This window comes from Motacilla alba, chromosome 3, assembly GCF_015832195.1.
Source record: "Motacilla alba alba isolate MOTALB_02 chromosome 3, Motacilla_alba_V1.0_pri, whole genome shotgun sequence".
NCBI classification, from domain to species: Eukaryota; Metazoa; Chordata; class Aves; order Passeriformes; family Motacillidae; genus Motacilla; species Motacilla alba.
The window spans coordinates 42239880-42262563 of NC_052018.1; positions in this window are offsets into that span (position 1 = coordinate 42239880).

Below are 22684 nucleotides of genomic sequence, written 5' to 3' on the forward strand. Positions count from 1 at the left end.
GGTTCCCTTCTGTGAAGGTTATTTGCTAACAAAGTTCCAGATCATCTGGAAAGTAAGAGAAGAAATGACACTGCTAATTGTTACCCTTGGATATTCTGAAGAAAACATGCAGACATGCACACAAAAGAAACTGGAGGGTGCCGCAAGACAATTGGTGTCTTGAAAGGTTTTTTTTCCTTGATACCATGAGCCAGTCAGTGACTTTACATGACATACACAGCCCACTGAACTCATGAAACTGTAAAACTTCAGCCTTATTTATTACTGGTTTAAAGCTGCAATGTTTTACATGAGAAATGTGACACACAATGTGATATCTTCTTTGCTTCAATTTCCCCTCATTTTGAGATAAAGAAAAGGTGAGAAAACAAAAGCAGACAGACTGTCTGAATGGCATTTAACACGTGTGTGGTGATTTGGACTGTTCTAAGAGGTATCCTCTGTGAGGATGAATAATATGTTCTGATGTTTACAGACTGTTGGCAGCAGCTGAGCCATGACACACACACACACACACACACACACACACACACACACACACTCTCTTACTCCTTTTTTCCTGATTTATCTTCTGTAGCTTCACTGTATGAGTCTCCAGCACTAACCTACTAAGTGTTCTGACTTTCCATGCACTTGTTCATAGTATAAATGCAGCAAGGTGACTAAAACATTTAATATTAATATTTGAGCATATTTGTCCATATTTGAGTGCTTGATGTGTTGCAACAAACAGTGCAAAATGTTGTTATCTGCAGCAAAGAGTGAATAAGAACATTTGGTTCTTTAGAGCTGCACATTTTCTCTCTGAGGTCAAGCATTGGGTCCAATGATCCAATTGGAACCATTGCACTTTTCCTTCTGTAACCCTCAATGAGGCAGCAGAGGAAAATAAACACAAAGGATATATTTTAACTCTTGCTTTAAGAGGAACGAGACACAGAAAAACTCTGTCTTCTTGTCATGTAGCTATTGAAATACTCTAGAAAGACAGTTTCAGCTATGCAATGAAATACAGCTGCTCCCAGTAAGGACATACTATACAACAGAAATATTTTCATGGATTGGTGTGGGTGCTTTTTTGTTGCTGTTTTTGTTTTTTTTTTTTGTTTTTTTTTTTTTTAATATGAAATGCATCAAACAGAGTGAAAGGTGGCCCCTAAATGGATTTCCTAGTAATTACTTTACCTGTGTGGCTGACCATGCTGTCCTATGGTAAAAACCACTGCCAAGTGCTATAGACTCTCCTACTTTGTTTCAGTTGGTGTTTTCACAACCTGTCCCCAGACAGAGTGTATCCCTCCCAAAGCCACTGTCTTCCTAAAGTATCAGCTAGCCAGAGAGGGGCTCTGTTTCTGCAATAGTTCTAGCTCTTTCTCCTGGCACAAGGATACATAAGGCAATCCTGCTACGTAGAAATATTTCCTAGGGCTGTAGGGACTCTGTGAGCCTTCTGGTGGTACAGGTGGGAGGATCCTCATCTGTGGACAGTCTGTGACCTCACTTCTCATCTGTGTCTGCTCTCTGGTTAGAGGAGAAAGAGAAGTGAGATCTAGCAGGACATAAGGGTAAAAGTCTCCCTTTACTTATAAGGTTACATTATAGAAATTTCACACAACTCCTTAAAACAACTGAAATAAACTTCATCTTGCAGATGAAAATAATTTGTCTTTTCTATTTCATCTATTTGTACCCATAATTTGGGATGTTCTGTAAAATCCTTGAATAATAAATGAAGCAAAATTTGAAATTCTAATACTGAAATTTATACTGGCAGAGAATTTTAGGGAAATTTACACATTTTTCACATTCAAGGCATTGTAATATGATAATTTGTGTTAATGCTGGAAGAAATAATGGGATTTATAAACCTAATATATAATTTTGACACAATTAATTTCTTTTAAAGCCTAATGATATTAGCTGTGACATACTATATGAAGAAATAGATATCAGGGGTTCTGTAAATATGAGTACACTTCTGCTCCACAGTATAGGGAGAAAAGGTAACCATGAAGCTTGTAATGCAATCTCTTTTAGTTTATATCTAGTACTAAAGTGAGACCTAAGGAAACTGAATTTCAGCAGAACAAATTTTTGAAGTATGCAGGAAATGATGGGTGAAATTGAATGATTTTAAGTAATGGAGAGAAATTTTAAGTGTTTAGAGATAAATTTCTTAGGCACAGAGATTATGTATGCTACCTAGTAATAAACATGGTAGTATAGAAGTATAGAGGTGAGTATTATTCTGTTCCGCTCTTTTTTTCTTGATAACCAATATAGATGAACAGGGAAATGAGAAAAAAGGACCACTGGTAAAAAAATGCATACAATTTGGTAAAGAAAATGTAGAAAATTGTTCAAACACTTCAATTGCTTTAGAAAAGAACAGCAGTTAGGACAGAAATTGAACCCCAATTGAGAGTTTTATGTATGCGAATTGTCTTAGATATATAGAATTCACATGGTTTTGCCTGTATAAGAACATGCTAGTGAATAATTGCTACAAAGTTGCAAAGTCCCTAGCCTGTGCTATCATTCTGAGTGTTTCTAGGCATTCAAAGCAGAAGGATTTCACCTACCCAGTAGAGAGCTGACTTCAGTGCTTTCACTACTGTTGGTAAAGCAGAACTATTTTACATTCTGAAGAGATAATACAAGTGCTGAATTTCTCAGTGCACAGAAACAAGACTAAATCATCATTCTTTCCCTCATTCTTCCTGTTTAATTTGAATTAATATTCTTGATTTTTTTAACTTTTTTTTCTTTAGAGCTTCAGCTGAGTAAAAAAGGGAGGGGGCTAAAGAGGCTGAAGGGGACTACCTTCATATTGCACTATTTTTCATCTAGACTATACTATATCAGGGATTAAGTGTGTCTTTTTCTTATATTTTTGAATCAGAAATTTAGAAACAGAATTCAGTAAGTTAAAGAGTGTGCTAAATTCTGTTTTCCTGTAGGACATTCACATCAAGTGCCTATAATGATAATCTGGTTTATATTTATTTCTTAAGGTATGATGGGCTCACCTTTTTGGCTCTTTCTCTGGGACCAAAGGATTTTCTTCTTCTTAGTGCATTTAGATGATTTATCTTTCCATTTTCTTCCCTATTCATTTTTATTCTGATATATGGATGTTTTTGGCTTGTTCATTGGAACAGGATTTAATTTACTTGCAAAGGACTTTATCCTGATTCAACAATGTTACTTTGCTGATGAAGTATTATCTCACAAGTTCAGCAGTGCTACTGATGCAGTATATTTCCTTAGGAAGGATTTATTTTCAACTAACACTACATGACAATGCTATCGATAGCCATGCCTGAACTAGCCATCCAATCCTCTTCTGAAACCAATTTTTCCATAGGAGTAATAGGGTTTGAAAGGAGAGTAGGCTTACTAGTCCACACAAAGCGCTCTACACACTGCCAATAACAACAGCTGATCACCAGGCGCCTTTCATAGTGAACCCTCATGTTTCTTGATGATGCAAGATGAGAGCATGTGATACATCATAACACCTACGTGACATGCTGTGGAACAAAGAGCAAGAAATAAAAAACAAAGGAAAAAGAAATCTATTCTCAAGCTAATTCAGCAGATAGGGTAAATGACAGAGTAGGGGAATGCAGAAAGCAGAAGAAGATGATACTTAACACTTAAGCAAGATGAAACTTAACTCTTAAAATACTCCAAATGCTAAATATAGTTCAATTAAAAAGTTACTTGGATATCTTGACTACTACTTATTTTTCTCCCAATTGAGATCACTTCACAATACTAACAATGTAACATTCTGAGGTTAAACAACTCATCTCACATTAAGGCATAAAAAATCCATTTACATGGAAGACATGTAACTCTGCCATAAGTTGTCAAAATACCTCTGGGTAAATGAACTAAATTCCATATCTAAACATCTTTCCAAGACTTTTCACACCACTGAGTTTGTTATATCTTTGTAATTCACCTAAATGTCTGAAACATGAAGGATAGTTCTAGATTTTAAGGAGATTCATGGTATTCATTGTATTGTGAACAATTATGATATCTTCATATTTGATACAGTAACTCTTCAAGAACATTGGAAATTCTACTACTGGATAAGAGATAAGCACATTTCAAAACCTACCTTGATGTGTTTTAATAGCTTTTATACCAAATAGGTGACTAATACTTTTTCAAAGAATTCTGGTAGTTACTTGGTTCACTGACATCTCCAGACCTAAGAGTTATTTTATTGCTTAAAATTAAAAAAAAAATCAAATTATATTTTGCACATTGTAGTGAATTTATTTATAACCATCTTAATTAAACAACTAACATTTAATATCCCTAATTTTCTTCGGGCCAAAAAATATTGGATTTTATTACTTCTTCATTTTATTAGAATGTATGGTAGGCTTTATAGGTATTTTGTTTCCAGCTCTTTCAAGATAGTTGAGTTAAAATTGAATCCTTTGGCTAGATTCATACCAATAAATTGAACATGTGGTTTCTGGACATTATAGAATAGGAAGTTCCATGGATCTTCATAGTGATTTGCATGGTCTTCTAGGCACTTCCTCTCCCCCCACAAAACAAAAAAACCCCCAAAAAATCAAAACCAAAAACCAACCTTGTCTTGGTCTAGGACTAAAGACTTTTTCTGGCGCAAGGTGGTTTGGATCGGCTATCTTTCTTTAATGGGAAAGAGCTCTCTGTGATGAATGGCTTTAGTGTCATAACCTGTCTCATCACATTTAATTTACCAGTATACTTAGACTTGGGGACTAATTGGATTAATTACAGTGGTGTGAAGTTTTACATTATACAATAATATTCACAGTGATGTGGAATGCAAGTTAGAGTTGTATTACAGCATCCAAATCTTGAAACACTGACAGATTTAGAACAAAATCTCTAAAAATGTTGATATTCCTAACACATTCATTGCATCCTGTTCTTTCAGTCAAGGATATTATTACACGGATATTACAAAACAAAAAGAAAGAGCATAGACTGCATAGTGAGCTCCCTTCCATGCCTTTCCCTAATCTAAGAAGCAACTCCAGAGATGGAAGTGTTCACAAATGCCTTCCCCCTAAGGATTTGTTTTCCTAGACAAGTATAGGCATGAGCTTATAGGTAACTTAGGGTTCTCTGAGAGTATGGTGTTGAAATTTTTCAGTTGATGTTACCATAACGGTAACAACTAGAACCACATTGAATGCCCTGCCTACTGACTCCCACTTCATGATGTTAATTATCTGATGAGGCAGGATGAATGACAGAAGTAGAAGAGAGAAAGGGAAAATTTCTGCTTTAGTCCTGTACACTGCTTCAAAAACAAGTCCTTCACATTCCATGTTAACGCCCTAACAAGTGGTACTTTCACTGGATAAAGTGGCACAGAAAAAGATAAAGTGGGTTTGTACAAATATTTTTGAAAATACTTGTCAAATATCTAGTCATATAAGAAAAAAAACTACTAACTCCGAGTTTCATAGCACTGCTGTTCTGCAAGGTACAGGGTAGAGGAAGTATGTATAGATATATACATATGTTATGTTGTGAACTTGAAAAGGGTGAAGGTAAAACTGAACAATACCTACTAGATTAGTGTCTCTAGCTGACCATGCACTATTATTAATGTAACTCTCAGTAGCTCAAGCTTCACTAAAAATCAGTGAAACACTGGATACTAGGCAAACCTTTTTACTGGATTTAGGTTCAAAAAATTATAACAACAAAATTCAGACATCAGAAAGAATGTAGGCAGGTGTAAGTTGTAATTTGAAATGCTTATGCTGTTTCGTAGTTCTCTTGGAGATATATTTTATTATGGCATGTTTGGACAAACAATGTTTTCAAGAGACGATGTGGTATCCTTCCACTATTTTTTTTCTAGTCAGATGCCATAATAAAGTACGAAAGGCTAAAGGTAAAGCTGTAATAATTCATACTGTGAATAAATTCATCCTCTGTCTTTATTTTTCTATAGTGGCTATTTAAAAAAGTCACATAGCTTGAATAGAAAAGACACCTTAACTGTTTAACATTTACATTGCTACTACAGGTGCAATTTGATTTGTTCAATACAGACATTGATTTAGACAATTAAATTTCAAAATAGTAGCATTAGCATTAGGATTATAGTGTTGTTGTTAGTATTAGAGTTATTGATGCTGATATAGTAATTAGTATCATTTAACTTTTAAAGGGTTCTTTCTGAGAATCTTTACTGTGCTTTTTATCCTATACCATTTCTCTAGATTTTATGTTAAAACTCAAATTGACCTAAGCATTCTTACAATGGGTGTAAATATAGTCACAATGATATTTATTAGCAGTTCTTGTAAAAGTTGGCTTTCTTGTGCACACTTTACTTTCTTGTAAAATTTTACAATTCCTGCCTAAGACTACTGTGTATTTTTCATAGATGTAAATGTCTTCATAATCAAGGAATAAATTTATGTACAAGATCTACTCATTGGATTCTCTTATAGACTTTGATCATGGAAGTATATTAAATGTCTGTGAATCTAGAAGGTTTTTGGCTACCTATGGCTACCTGCAACAGATTCTTTTGAGAACAAATAATTAATGCTGCAAAAGTATTGCAATAACATGACATCCTAAGGTAATAGGAAAGTCAGGGAAGTTAGATGTTTGATTGTCTTTTGTTAGATGTTGAAGAAATGTTTCTACTTTTGAAAAGTGGTCTCTTTTCTTCAGTTATATTCCAGCTTGGTATAGAAATAAAGATGTGCAAAATGCTATATAGAATTTTCTAGGTATCTGGCATGTAACATGATCATTTTCCTTTGACACTTCTAGGAAAATGTCTCAAGTTTTGGTAACTGATGTTTACTGGTCACGAAAGTCCCATTTTCAAACAGTACACCTTTTTGTCTTTACAAATATAAAGTTATTGTCTTCACTCTCTTCTACCTTTAGGAGATTCTTGAATGTCATTTTTGTTTATTTTTAAATAGTCATGATCTGGCAAAAAAACCCCAAACAAACAAAACCAAAAAACAACTCAGTTTCTTGGTTTAGAAAAAAGCCAAAAACAAAACCAAAAAAAACAACAAAGAGGTAACATAAGAGTCATCTACTGAAAATACAAATTTAAAAGGTATTTTCTTTTAATAAATATTGAGGTGTTCTGAAATTCAATGACTAATAAAGGATTTTCATAAAATCTCTGGGAATAAAAGATGTATAAGAGCTTCTTCATTTAGTTCACCTCCTAATCCAGACATGAATCAAGTAAACCCAGAGATTTTAATTCCAGAATTTATATACACACACAAATGAGAGTTTGTTTTGCAGCTTTTATACATGACATCGTATTTCAGTGCAAAAAGTACTGAAAATGTTAATTTTCAAATGTTCTCTGTTCTGTGTAGTCAGAATGACTAAACCTAATTGAGGTCAAAGAAAAACACCCTCCCTGGTTTGGATACACCATTTGCCTCAAAAACTCCCACCTAGTGCCAATCAATCCTATTATTCAGTTATTTTTTAAACACTGATCTTTATGGCATTTAATGTTTTTTAGTTCTGCCTACAACAAATTTATTTTCTGACTTTTAACATGGCAAAAACAACAACAACAAAAAAAAGCAAAAATATTTAGCCACAATTTCTATAAGGTTTATCCAACTATAAATGAAACAATCATGACAAGCTCAAACATGGCAGACAGTAAAAAGCCACTTTCTCCCTCTTTCAGGACAAAATATTCTGCAAATACTTTTTACCAGCACTAAATATTATTTCTCAAGAGAAATAAATTGGAAAAGACATTAGAGAACATTCAACTTTGCTCTTCAATCTCGAAGTTTTTAATTTTAATTGAAAGAAGAAAGTAAAAGAACCCCACCTATTTACAACAAAACTCCCAAAATATTGCAAACAACCAGCCAACTAAAAAACCCAAAAATATAAAAAAAACCAAACAAAAACTCCACAAACCAAAAACTGTGCACAAAGGGTGGAAATTCATGGTACAAATGTAACAAAATCAAATAAAAAATTTGTCCAAAAACATAGTGTTTTTTAGTGTCAAAAGTGTTCTGCAACTACTGCAGATTAAAACTTTAGATTATGAGTTAGAAGACTGTGGATTGTGTAGAATGTTTCTGCACTCTTAAGGAGGTTTCTCATCCAAGTAACTTCAGAAGTACAAACCTGCCCTTTCACTAAATACCATACCCACAAGAGCTCTCATATTATAAAGCATTCAAAAGTGCACTCACATTCTAAGATGAATTTGTGGTACTGATTGTCACTGGAATGATAAGAGGATTTGGATTTCCTATCTAGAACATATTGCCTTTAGAGCGAAAGATCCTCAGAAGTACATAGGTTTTTAGCTAACCTTTTGCCCCAGGCTTTTGTTGCTTTTTTTTGCTTTATGTTTAACCACTCATACACATACACATATATACACATTGCTTTATGCATAATTAAATGATGATTGCACAAATAAGAAAAGCTCTGTCTCCGGTTGTTATTCTAGCTATAAAAGCTGGGAATATAGCACATTGAAAAAGTAGCAATAGCTCTGAACTTATGTTCAGTTTAGGACTTCTCACACTTTATGTATGGAGTCCCATAAGTGGTTGTTAAAGCAATCAGGTGGAAAAGTAGTGGTAGCTGATTTGTTTGTATTCAGTTTAAAGAATAATGTAGATACATAGAATTTGTTCCAAATATACCTGTGTAAGAGACCATATTATTCAACAGAAGATGTTGGCTTTTATTAGCAATTGATTTTCAGCAATACGCCACGTTAAAAAAGTAATAATTTGAAGTGTGTTTTTGTGGACAATTTTAATAGTGCAGGGCACTGTTAATCATTTGAGTTAAGGTATCATATACAAAATCAAAGATATAAATTATGGACATTAAAAGAATGGGTCAAATTCAACCAGACTTAAGATTTACTGCATATAACATGAAATTTAATAAGAGTAGCTCTCAATTTAAGAGAGAACTTGATGGAATTGTTACATTAATTGGGTCAGTGTATTCAGTGCAGTTATTATGGAATTATTCCAGAATTACATGTACCCAGACAAAAATAAAATAAGAGGTTTTCATCTTTTGGGAAAGAAGCTAAGTACTAAAACATTAGTGTTCTTGCCATTTCATGTACTGAAAATAAAATTTTAAAGAAAGAAGATTTATAAAGGAAATTAAAAGCTGGCATTTTGTTTTTGAAGTCAAAATAATCCCTGAATATAATTTTCCTCAATATGAAAATTTCACTTGATAGCTATTTTTTGCTCTATCAAATCACAGAACATGCTGAGTTGGAAGGTACCCATGAAGATCATTGAGTCCAGCTCCTGGACCACCACAGAACCACCACAAGAGTCACATCTGGAGAGTGCTTAAGGGCATTGTCCAAATGCTTCTTGAGCTCAGTCCAGCTTGGTGCTGTGACCACTTCCCCAGGGAGCCTCTTCCAGTGCCTGAGCACTTTCTGAGTGAAGAACCTTTTCTAATGTCCAATCTAACACTTTGCCTAACCCAGCTTCAGGCCATTCCCTCAGGTCCTGTCACTGGTCCCCACAGAGAAGAGGTCACTGTCAGCCTCTGCTCTTCCCCTCATGAGGAAGTTTTAACTGCAGTGAGGTGTCCCCTCAGTCTCCTATTCTCCTGGCTGAACAGACCAAGTGACCTTAGCTGCTTCTCACAGGGCTTCCCTTCAAGGCCCTTCACCATCCTGGTGAGCCCTCCTTTGGATGCTCTCTAATGGTTTAATGTCTTTTTTACATTATTGTACCCATACTGCCCCCAGCACTCCAGGTGAGGCTGTCCCAGTGCAGAGCAGAGCAGGACAATCCCCTCCCTTGCCCGGCTGGCGATGCTGTGCCTGATGCTCCTCAGGACACCACTGGCCCACCTGGCTGCCAGGGCACTGCTGGCTCATGTTCAACTTACCATTGACCAGGGCTCCCAGGTCCCTTTTGACAGTGCTGCTCTCCAGCAGCTCATTCCCCACAGGCTTGTCCCATACCAGGTGCATAATCCAGCACTTTCCCTCCGTGAACTTCATAGGGGTGGTGACTGCCCAGTCCCCCATTATCGCTGCCTCTCTGCAGGGCCTCCATGTCTGTGAGGGAGCCATAACTCCTCCCAGTTTTCTATTGTCTGTGAACTTGCCCAGTACCCCTTCCAGTCCTGGGTCCAAGTTGTTCAAATGTACATATATTCTCTGAAGTCACACTGAATTAAATGTTTTGAAAATAATAAATTATCACATACCGGATCACTGTGAAACTGCACCGCAGTACACAAACTGTGTACTTAAAATGACAGATGACTAATGAAGGAGCCCAGTGCAGTGACTTTAAAAGGAATATTTTGGTTTCAGTCCACTTACCCGTATAACTGAATGAACAGAGAAAATGACTGAAATTATGTATATAATTCTGACTGGTATTAATGAATATGTAAAATATATCCTAGTTTTGTTTCAGAAGCAAACAGGGACGCTTTGAAATTAGACATTTTGATTTCTATGCGTGCCTTTGCAGGTGTCCAGACTCTTATTCACTGATTAATAATCCAGTAGCAGCTAAATCTCTAGCAACTGCAAGCAAGAACAATATGCTACTTGGAGGAATACCACTTTATTAAAATATACTCCTAAACTCTGTTTCTCAACTGTTATGCATTTTCCTTTTTTGTTAGAGTGTATTTCCCAATCACTCTCCGGTTCCTCACACCTGCCAAAGTTTTGGTAGACATGACAGGTTTTTTTGGATGAGTTTGAGATTTCTCTGTCTGAAATATTTTTTTCCTTGCAATCTACATTTGAAAAGCTACATGATCACAGATTATTTCTTTAATTAAATTTTTTTGTGATTTATTGATCCTAGATTGACTGATTGATTGTTTGATTTCAGGAATTGATTAAATGGCTTCTTTCAAAGGAAAAAAAAAGGGTTGAAAAAAAAGGTTTTTAACTAAAACAGCACTTTGAAGTATTTGATTCAGTCTAGTACATGAAAAATAAGCCAATGCAGAAGAATATAATTATCAATAATACTTAATAAAAGTGTAAATGATCTGAAGTGTCTGAAATGTTTATGATTAAGCATTTTCTATAATGAATAAATTTTGACTGTATGGTTTTAGTTTAGGCTTGTGTAGCCAAGTAGTCAAGTGCGCCCTCTTTTATTTGATTTCCTGATTTGCTACATCTCCAAAAAGGAAACAAAACTTTCATTTTGTTTTATTTTTTGGTGCAAAATGGTAAATTTGTGTCTTATATTTAAATCAATACAAAAATGGAGCTTCTATATTTAAACATCTATTTTGTGAAGATCCACATAACAATCCTTATTCAGCAACCTACTAAATTATTAAAGCTTTCTTTTTTTTTAAATCTTGTGCAAGTACAAACTAAATTAATTTGACTTCTTCATTAAATATACAAATTCATAGATAAATGGATTTAAATATATGATCAAAATTGAAATGAAGTATTTAATTGAAGACAAACCTCTCCTCTCCTCTTGGAAATGGAGAACATATTTGGAATTCATTGCATGTTCTGAAGCAGGAAGTTTTTGAAGGAACTGACAGCAAGAAAATAGAATTCCTTGAACATTTTCCTGCATCAAATGATAGTGGCTTTCTGTGGTTTTTTCCTCCCTTTCTTTACTGTCCATTACCATTTCTCTTTCCTTTTAATATTAGGACTAGACATATTAACATCTCCATTTTTATATATTCAGGGGAGGTAATACCATAATTTGTCCTTCAACATCTCTGTCTTGTTACAGAACAAAATCATTCTTTTTGAAACTATAATAAAATAAGTTCTGTCACTCTGTGCTTGTTAAAACAAAGTACAAAGTACTTTTAGAAGCCAGAATAAATTCTAGTGTCAAACCCAGGATGGCTATTCACATTGGAAATATTAATCCATGACTTTATAGTACCAAAAATATTTTAGGTATGACTGTCTCATAGCTCTTTTTCTGGACAGTAAAATGCACATGGAAGTATGTATTTTGGAAGAGAAGGAAAGTTTTGAAAATGAAGACTTCAGATAAAGAGATGTGAACTCTGTAGACAATATGCTTTCAAGTCTGAATTACATCTCTAGAACATATCTCTAGGACATGTCTCTAGAAATGGAAATACTCCAGGGTCTGCGCTTCATGGACAGCTGTAGCAGCAAGAAACCTCAAAAAAATTCTGATCAGCCAGCCAACAGAAAAAAAACACCCAACCCATCATTTAAAAGGCTTTTTGAAAGATCCATATTTTTACATTTTGGTGGAATGTTACTGTCATTTTAACTAATTTATTTTAAGAATATTCATACTTTGTATGTGTGTGCTACACTATGCAGTCTTCCTGCAAAATAACAATATGATTTTAAAAAGTGCTTAGACAGATAAAAAATTATTTTTCTTCCTAAGGGAGTGGTCCTGAGACATTTCCCTTGGCCTTCCTAGACCTTGACCTTTTCATTTGAACTGCAAAGAAATATGGATCATGCCCAGGGTACTGTCTTCACTGTACTGAAAAATCTATCCATTGTCTTTGCTACTGTTCATGGCTTTCTTAATTTGCAGCTGGCTAAATACTGGTCAGATTTATCCATATTTGTCACAGTGATTGGAAACAACAGATTGAAAAATGGCTCATTTCTTCTTACTGATGGTGCTCATAACAAAACCATCAACACAAAATGTCAAAATTCTCACAGGATGTACTACTTTAACCTTAGCATGCTTGTTGTGACCAGCCTTTCCCACATATGAAATAGAAGTAACATTTACAAATATATTTATTTTTTTAAAAAAATCAAATTGTTTTAAGTCAGGCTTGGGTCTTCCAGGGGTATGCTCATAATTTGGAATATGATTTTCACAGTATTGAAAGAATTAGATAAATCAAGCTCTGATGATAGAAAAAGCCACAGGCAACAGCAAGAGGAAACTGAAAGCTTTTCATAAAGGGAGAAACTGAGCAACAAAATCTAATATTTATGATTTAATAGCCAGGAAGAACTGGATGGGAGCAGAGAGAATACAAACTTTTTTTTCATTTGTTACATGAATTTTAGGGGAAAGGAGCAGACACAATACATTAAAGTTTTTTTTGTACTTGTATTATCCCTGTCCCATTCATCTGGGCAATGTATTTGGAAAAAGAGTGGCTTTGATTAATTTTTTTTTTTTGATAGAAAGTTAGGAGGTTTGAAGTACCTATGCAACATTACCTAGGATTTCACATGCTCGTCTTGCAAAACAATTTTATCTTCTTACCTGCAAGCACCATCTATCTCAAAAAAAGTTTCAAACCCAGTAAACAACAGTAAGCTTCACAGTTCCAAAACTGGTTTCATTTTTTAATATCAGTATAGATTTTAAATTTCTGGATATTTTCCTCTCTGTTCCTTTCCTTTTTTTTATCCTGATGCATTTGTTTAACAACTCAATACCATGTGACATTTCTGTAGTGGGCTTTCAAATTTGTTTTAGTCAAAAATCATAATGTAAGGTTCTCTGTAGCAAGCTATGGTTTCACTCTTGTAATAAATGTTTTGTTTGAAAACATAAAGTTTCTGCAAGTTATTTCTTTATAATAACTTCTGGGATTTTGTTTATAAATTATTTCTTTTCATCTCATTTAACCTCCTTGTTTGGGATGAGTCAACAGTGACTTATGTTGCTTTCTGATCAAATTACATTTCTAGCTTCTACCTGATGTCCTCCAAAGGAGCTTTTCAATTCCTTGTCCAAATAAGGATCCAAATTACATATTGGGTTAAAAATTTATCTCTGGGTCATCTGTATTATTTACTTGAATTTCAGAAGAAGTCTGAGGACCTATTAAACCGAAAACTTTCCATATAGGAAAGATTCATCAATTTTCATCATAGTTTCCCTGCTGAAATATAGGAAATATATTTCCTATATTAAGACAATATTCAATAAATGCCTTTCCAGGACTCATTACATTTTTAAGGGATCTTTCAGTGACAATTTCTTGTATATGCATAGGCTGCTGTTAATAACTAACAGTGAAGATGGATTTGGGGAGCTGAGTATGAAGAGATATTATGATGGGTTTCAATGTCTTGGTTTTATCTCTGAATGAATTCCTACTCTCAGTTAACTTTGATGATAGCAGTTAGGAGTAAATATTTTAGTACAAATCTTCTTCTTTGTTCGCAGTCAATTTTATAGATATATTTTACACAGAAAAAGCCAAATGTTCATAGGTAAGAGAGTTGTTGCAGGTACAGGTACATGTGCAACACCCGGAGAACTTCTATATGCATTAATCAAATATTTCACTATCAATTAGCGGTTGGTTTTCTATTGCCCATTGTGTATTTCATAATTTGATAGAGCTTCAGCAAACTGCTTGGTCTATTTTTATTACTTAGCTTTTCTGAAACTGTGGTATTAATTAAACTATCTTTGACAATATTTGGGAAAAGTCTGTGATAAGGCAAAATAAAATGACTTCTTTTTTTTTTTTTTTTTTCCTAGAGACAGCTGCTATGAGTACCTTGCAGTCTGACAGCAAGGAAAGTATAATTTAAGTGTGCTTAAAATAGCCAATGATTTCCATCGGTTCTTAGTTACAGCTCATACTGTTATTATTTAACATAAGAATGCCTCCAACTGGAGTCAGGAATTAATTGTGTTATGCTGTAAGTGCAGATACTACTTTTGAGGGATTTCAGTTACTTCTCTGAAGTAGTCTAGATATAAAATGAAAGACGTGTGATTGTTTTGTAACTGGAGTGGTACTGAAGATAAATTTATCCTTTTTCACTCACTTTTGGTCTTTGACATTTTGCCCTATTGTGGGAAATGCTCTTCAAATAAAAACTAACGAACACCTTTGGAAATAGTGGAATCTGTCAAATAGAGGAAAGAGAGTTTCTTAAGCCTGCTGAGAAAGGAATGCCTTGTCCTTGTTTCTTTTTTCCTATTTTCATGAAAAATAGGTGAAAACTGTGAATAAATTTTGATTTCAATTCAGGTAAAACCAAGTAAAAGCTGCACTTAAAAAGCAGTTGCTGTTGAGTTTGCACTTCCATTCTTGAGCTTCTTATAGGCACACTAATATTTTATCAGAGCACTTAATAGCAAGGCTTTTTTCCACTTGGGAAGGCAGGCAAACAACTGCTTCTGCAACTGATGATTTTGTTTCTTCTAGGCTGGAGAGGCTTTTATACAACATGGCTGACTCAGTCACCTTTTCAGTTGAGTGCATCTTTTCCATAAACCTCAGACCTACTGACAGCTCACATACTTCATTTAAGTGTTCTCAAAATGCAGTTTCCTCCTTCTCCCTAAAAAGTTGTTATTTTTGTTTTGTGTTGAATCTGCATTAAGTCTGTGCATTAATTTTTTTGATTTCTTCTCTACATCTTTGTGAAAAATCATAGAACGTCAACACCAGTTGGAAGGGACCTCCAAAGATCATCTGATCCATCCTTAAAAAAACTCAAAACCAACATAAACCTCCTCAGTTTAAGGTTTGACCATTATTATCATATTACAATAAGTCATCTATAATGGCTGGACAGTAACTATGCAGTAGGCAAATTTTTATGGATTAAGATCACAGATCTCAACATCTCTAATCTCACTGAGACTATACTGTTTAGAGGTCAGTGTAAATATTGTGTGTTTTAAAATAAATTGCAGTCTTAAATGACATAAATGTGTGAAATGAAATAGAAATCAGTGAGAACAATAGAAATATATGGGGGATTCTGTTGAATTTTTAATTGTTTTTAAACATGCTTGAACATTTAATACAAAACAATGGTATCTGTAGAGACAATATTTTGCTTTTGATATAATGAATTAAAAATCTCGGAAGGAGATTTTGAAGTGTCTGATGTTTTTGCATACATGATCCCTGTGAGAATTACTGTTTTCCTCCTGGGACAGGACTGGAAAATAGACAGACATTCTTATACAGTGAAAGAGTCTTCAGGATTCAAGAATTTAGCAAACATTTTGGACCCACATTTTCTTAAAAAAACATAATTCATAACTTTTTGTCCTTCCTAAAGTTATCTTTGCCATACAAATGGGAAATAAAACAAACAAACAATATAGAGATCTAAATCAAATTAATTTGGCCTGAGCATTTCACACAGGGTTGAATAAGCATAAACACAGGTAGAAATTTTTCAATGCAAAATATATGCAAGGTAGGTTCTTCAGCATCCTCATAGGTTAAACCTTTGATTTACTGCATAACCACTCTGCTGATTCTGTCTGTCTTAAATTATAATGCTGGAAAGCTAAAAATATAATACAAGTCACAACTCCAGGGAATATACCTAACATGTTCTAGTAAATTTAGTGCTGAAAAACAAGATGCTCTATTCTTTGCCTTAGGCTTAGTCTACATCATGGAGGTAATGTACAAAGAAAATTTTGGTTATTGCAAAATATAATATTTTCAGTTTAATTTTTTCTCCCCTGATCCTTAAAGCAAAGAGCTAGTAGGCACAATAAGCTGTTTTCACAGCTGAATGACTTTCAATTCTATCAAAAGAGGCCTTTGAGCATTTTAGTAAAATATTGCTAACTCCTACAAATGACTGATTGACTAACTTTAATACCAAAGTTGTTATCCTAAGCTTACATTCAAGACATAGAGCTCTAATTGTGAGAGTCATGTCACAATTTCAGCTTATACTGTCTGTTAACACTTTCTCTCTGTACCATGATAACCGTAAATTGCAGTTCCCCAGCTTTTATTAAAGAGCTTTAAGGCAATTCTCTGCAACAGGTCCTCAATCTCATGACATGGCCCTTCAGGAGCTGAGAGCAATGAAAATGTTGTCAAGATGGAAAACCTGCAGATTAACTAACAAAGCACCACCAACAGTTGTGCTGAGACCTCACATATTACAAATATATACTAAGAAAAAAATTAAGATCAAACTTAGTGCAGAGGTCATATTTAGAAATTTTCTTGAGTCGCTACATTGATAAGGTTAACAAAGAGGGATAATACAGAAATACTCTGGGCTCTGGGATTGTACAGGTATAGCCATGAAAAAGTAATTTACCCAAAGTCTTGTATTTCCTCAATGTTTTAAGAGCTTAGAATAGAAAGTACCTCTAATGGTTTAGTAACAATATTTAGTAAATTTTTACAATTGTTTAAACTATTGGAAAATTCTACTCTGAAAAAAAAATTAGGCTTGTGTTTGTTTTTTTCGTTTTTTTTAAATTACTTTTATAATAAAGGAAGTAATTACTTTTCTTTAGTGATGAACTCTTTTTGATAGCAGCAGGTAGTCCAAACCTCTGGACTTCATTAATAAGAAGAGCTCTTGGCACTGCTGACTTTATTAAAAAGAGGAGTAGGAATAGAGAAATATCTGCATTAAGAATTTCCCTTTTCACTTGTTTGCTTTAATTCTTTAAATCTTTAATTCATTATTTCAAATCTTCAAAGGAATTTGGATTAAAGCATACTCAAAAATTAGGACCTTGTCTCCTGGAGCTTTTTCCAAAAGTCAGTTTTAATATTGGTAGAATACATATTAACTTTACAGATAGAAAATTGACAAAAAGGGATGTGAAATGACTTACCATGAGCTGCCAGAGCTTGCATCAAGCTGCCCAGTACCAAAGTTAGATAGATAGAGAAACACAATGGTCTGGGAAGAGATTCATATTATTTCCCCCTCAGTGTTGCCTGTGCACTATTCTGTATTCTCTCATTTATGCTATTATTCCTAAACTCTTGAATCATAATGACATTATCTACTTATTGGGAGAAATTTTCATTTGCTAGATTTCAAAGTTTGAAGGTTTTTTTCTCTTTCTCCTTGGAGCAGTGCTGTGATATCTTTGTCACTAAGAGAATGAAAATTCTTCCTTACAGTTTATTTGGGTTTACTAAATATAGTCTCCTTATACTACAGTAAAATTTTACAATGAACACCAGCTTTTCCATTTTCAAATGATGTATCCATCTATAATGTCTTAAACCTCAAGAAACAGTCTTCATCACTCCTGCTACATTCATCACTTTGGTTCCCCATGTAGATCCCCCTTCTATACAGTAAGATGATATCTAGAATAATTTTTTTCCTACCTTTTATTTAATAAAGAGATACTTCAAAAATAAAATAACAATGAACTTTTATTTATTGTTCCTTTGCCAGTGTGTTAAGGGTTATCAGTGAGGGACATGATTCTTTTCCACAAGAACAGATCTGGAGAGACAAGTAGGAAAATATAGCACTATGAAAGAACTTGCTCTGTAAATTAAAGTTGATAAAGTTTTACCAAGATTTTTGTTCAGTGATCTTGACAAATAGGAATAGTCTGTGTTCTAGTGTCTCTCCCAAGTGTTGGCTTCTTTGTTCACAATAAAAATCACAATTTTATCTTGCCTTTTTTATGGAGTAGAATGCGGCTCAGTGCAGGGATGAAGATCCTCTGTATTTCTGTATTCCAGGAAGCTGCACAATGCAAAGGACCAGAAGTGTTACACGTGTGAAGATTCACAGGAGAGAGCACACAGGGAGAAGGGAGTTTTGTCTCCTCCCTACAGTACGCCAGTTACTTCAAGTGTGTATGAGAATCTTTTCCACAGAAGGTAGTAAGAGTCTCTAGCTGCACTGAAGTAAATTGTGATCAGAGAGAAAACTAAAAGAATGTCAGAGTTCAATCTTCAGTTTTTCATGGAGCAGTAGAATGGTTTTGTATTTTCAAAGCCAGAGGTTAATCCAGTTTCCTTATTCTTAGTTACCTGATTTCACCACACACACACACACACACACACACATATATATGTATATATAAAAGGTTTACTCTTTGATGTTCTTCTTGTCCAGGAGAACTGATCTATACAAAAGTAAAGAGACCAATATACTTTTCTGTACTAAAAATAGCAAAGACTATAAGCCAGAGAGAGAGAGAGCTGGAAGAAAAACACTTATCAAGTCTGTAACCCCCCACCTTCTTTCAGTAGTATTAACACTCTAAGTAGCACAGCAAAGATAAATAGAACTGCGCAAAAAAATTAAAGAAAATCAATTTTCTTCAAGCAGAATAAAACCTCTTAAAATATTCTGGTCAAGCAAACTATTATAGATAAGATTTGAGCAACCTTATCAACTCACTCAGTTGAAACATATTAATAAATGATATATAGACTTCTAAAGCCAAAGTTGATTAAGGCCATTTCATCCATTAAATAATTTTCTCCAATTAATAGGATTCTTTTTTTTTAATAAGTAGTTAAATTATGTGCCTTTGTCATTATTGGTAATTATAGTACTGAGAAGTTATTCATATAATAATATTGAGATAAAACAGTTCGTTAGTTCACATAAAGTTAGCATCCAATAATATGTCCCATTGAGCAATTCACAGCAATTTTCATCCTTATAAATTCTCTTTCTAGGGAAAACTGCTTGAGAGATTTATTCTTTTAAATATTTCAGGACAATTCATCTTTTGTGTTTTAAGCTCAGTATTTAGAATAAAAACCAAACTGAAAGAAGACACAAAAATTAGTTTTACCTTGAATTACATTGGTTTTTAATGAATTTCTTTAGAAATATTTTTAAAAGCTCTTTGCCTCACTGTGTTTTCTTAGCTCTCTAAGAGGTTATTAAATTCATAATAGGAAAAAGATAAAATGTGACATTTTTTTCCAGTAAACTCACTTCCAGAATCTGCAACAATGATAATTTTACTGCGTTCTGCTTCTCATTTTCAATTGTCTTGTTTCACAGCCATTTTGTTCAACATCTACAGGGGAGTACTTGTGAATCTTGTTTTTCAATACAATACACTAGAAGACTTTTTCTACTGTCTAGAGACTAAACTAATCCATAATTTTCCCTCTGTCTCTTTATCCAAGTAATAACTAAGGAGCATATATGATTTTAAATCCTAGGCACTTCTGAGTGAAAATCCAGAGCAATAACTATTTTTCAGATTTAGTTTTGAACAGAGAATGACTTTTGTAATTACCAAATTTGTAATGAAAACTAGACATTATTATTTCAATCTTTGGACAATTGGGACAGCTTAAATTTTGAGACTATAGTGTTCAAATCTTCCTAATTAAAGTTTACCAAGAGCTCTTTTTCTGCCTGTTTTTAGCATTTTCACTCCTGAATGTTCGTTTTGAGATTTTGCTTTTTGCTACTGTTGTTGGTGGTGAAGACAAATGATTTAATGAAAAAATATGGAAAAGGGAAAATATTTTTTCCTAAAAATTACAGTTTTATCCTTCTTCAAAGCCTAAAGTAATTTCTATAAAGTACTATGAGTTTTTTGGTGCCTTTGTGAAAACAACAGAACTATTAGCAGACCATTATTTAGGTCTTAAAAGAGAACTGTGAAGGAATAAATGTTTCCCATGTTGCTGACAAATAACAACTGACACAAAGAGGCCTTGTGGGGTGATCCATTTCTGTGAAGAGTTTTTCATAACACAGTTGCTAACATATTTTTTGTTTTACCTCACTTCCATGATGTCTCATTTCCTCTTTATATTTTTAGATAAAGAAGGGTTTTTAAAGTGTCATCCAATCAAAATGCAATAATGGACAGTATAAATCATGGAGAAGATATATTAATTTTATAGGCTATCAGATTGACTGGTCAAAGATTTGCTTTATTTACTGCTACTCATGAATAACACAGGTAGAAAAGAATATATGTTTAATATCTAAAAAAACCCACCCATGTTATTTCTCAGGGGTGGGAGCAGGGGAGGAGGAATTTTTCAAGCAGCTGCAAGTTTTGTGCGAACAACTTTTTCGACTCTTTTTTCCATGGAAATTATCAAAAGCTAACAGTATCTGTTTTGAAGAGTATGCTCATTCTATTACTGCATTTTCAAGGCATGAAGCTCTGAGTGGTTTCTGAGACAACTATCAATATTCCATCAGGAAAGATCTTTTCAGAAAGCTTAGTAGCTATTAAATCAGGAAGACAATATATGCTGTATGATGAATAAATGTACACTTCAAAGAATTTAGGTCTAAAACTGCTCCTGTAATTGCCTGGGACTCTTGTCTGTTTGTTCACCTGATATACAGGAGTGGAATAAATGCTCCATCCATGCATGACTGACCCATGGTTTGGAGATTCATTAATGGTAAAAAGAGTAAAATATTTCAGTGTGATGAAGCTATTATTTCTATAAATGCTAAGAAAAATAATTTTTTTGCTTTCAAAATCATCGACTCTAGCTCCTGTATCAAGTTTCTTGGGATGCAGTCAGGCTCATGCCAGAATCTCCATTTTATATAATTTTAATTTTTTTCCCCTAGAGGTTAGATGCTTTGAACCTTTTCTGGAAAACAGTGTTTAAATAGGCAGTTCAAGGTATTACTTAAAGAAATGTGAAGAGGGCATACATGATTAATAAGGTTTATTGTAACTGCCCACTGTACACAAAAGAAAAAAAAAATTAAGAAGCACATATCAAAATAGAATGCTTGCTGACAGGCCAACTTCCTATCATTTTAAGCTTGACCAGGCATTTTAAAATCACATGTCCAAGGTAAGAATTCCTCTATCTAAGACATTACATTTTTTTTGCTATCTTGCACTGAGAACGGTCTGTAAAACATAGCATATTATTTGATGTCTCTGGTTTCTTACTAACTTCGTCATCTATTAGTTGGAGAATTCAAGCCCCATTCTGCTCCCAAGCTTGTTCATTATTTCATGTTTCTTCAGTATATACCTTGGCAGACACTCTGCTCCATGACACCACACACCAAAGAGGACTAGTAGCCCTAACATGCAATTAGTTGGAAAAGAGGTTGGAGGCGTCATAGCATTGTCTCCTCAAGTGACAAGATGACATCTGACAATCACCATGTGAATCTAAACGATATTCATACACTGCCACGTCACCAGAAGTGTGTGAGAGAGCTCAGAAGTCTGGAAGGGACTGTGTGGTAGAATAGCTCTGTCTGTTTTATGACTGTCTTGTTTATTTAAGCAAAAAAAAAAAAAAAAAAAGACTTGTGAAAACTTCTGTTGTATTTTTTACTTGTTTCTTTGAATGCTTTTCCATAACTGTGAACTTTGAATGCTTTTCCATAACTGTGAAAGATAAACCTCTTTCCTGGAAACTTTCACAGTGAAGAGGTGAGATCTATTCACAGTTCTGACATGCTGCAAGTAATTCTCATATCATTACAGTCTATGCCATGTAACAAGACATTGTGCAACATAGAGTGAAGTTTTTTGTCTGCCCTGTGACATTTCCATCTCATGCAATTTGTTTTTAGGTCTCTTTATAATGCAGACATATACCCTTGACTGTTGTGAATCGTGATTGCCCACACAAAAAGAAAAGGAAATGAGAACTGACTAAATCATGTTATTGTGACCAATATCATCATCATCATTAATAATGTCAGATAATTCTGAAGTATACTCTAAGACTTCTAGAAAGAGTACAAATTATTTAAAAATTATTAGGAATAATTTTAAAAAAGAAACAAAGAATTTTAGATCTATTTCTTATCCTATTACAGAGCCACAAAATTTTGGACAAATCTTTATAAGATTGGCTATGATCTGAAAAAGAAACTAAAATAAACAATTAACTTAATTGTAATATTTAACTTGTTCATCTCTAACATCTGATAAAAACACAGGCTTTTGGGGTTAGGAAAGGAAATGAA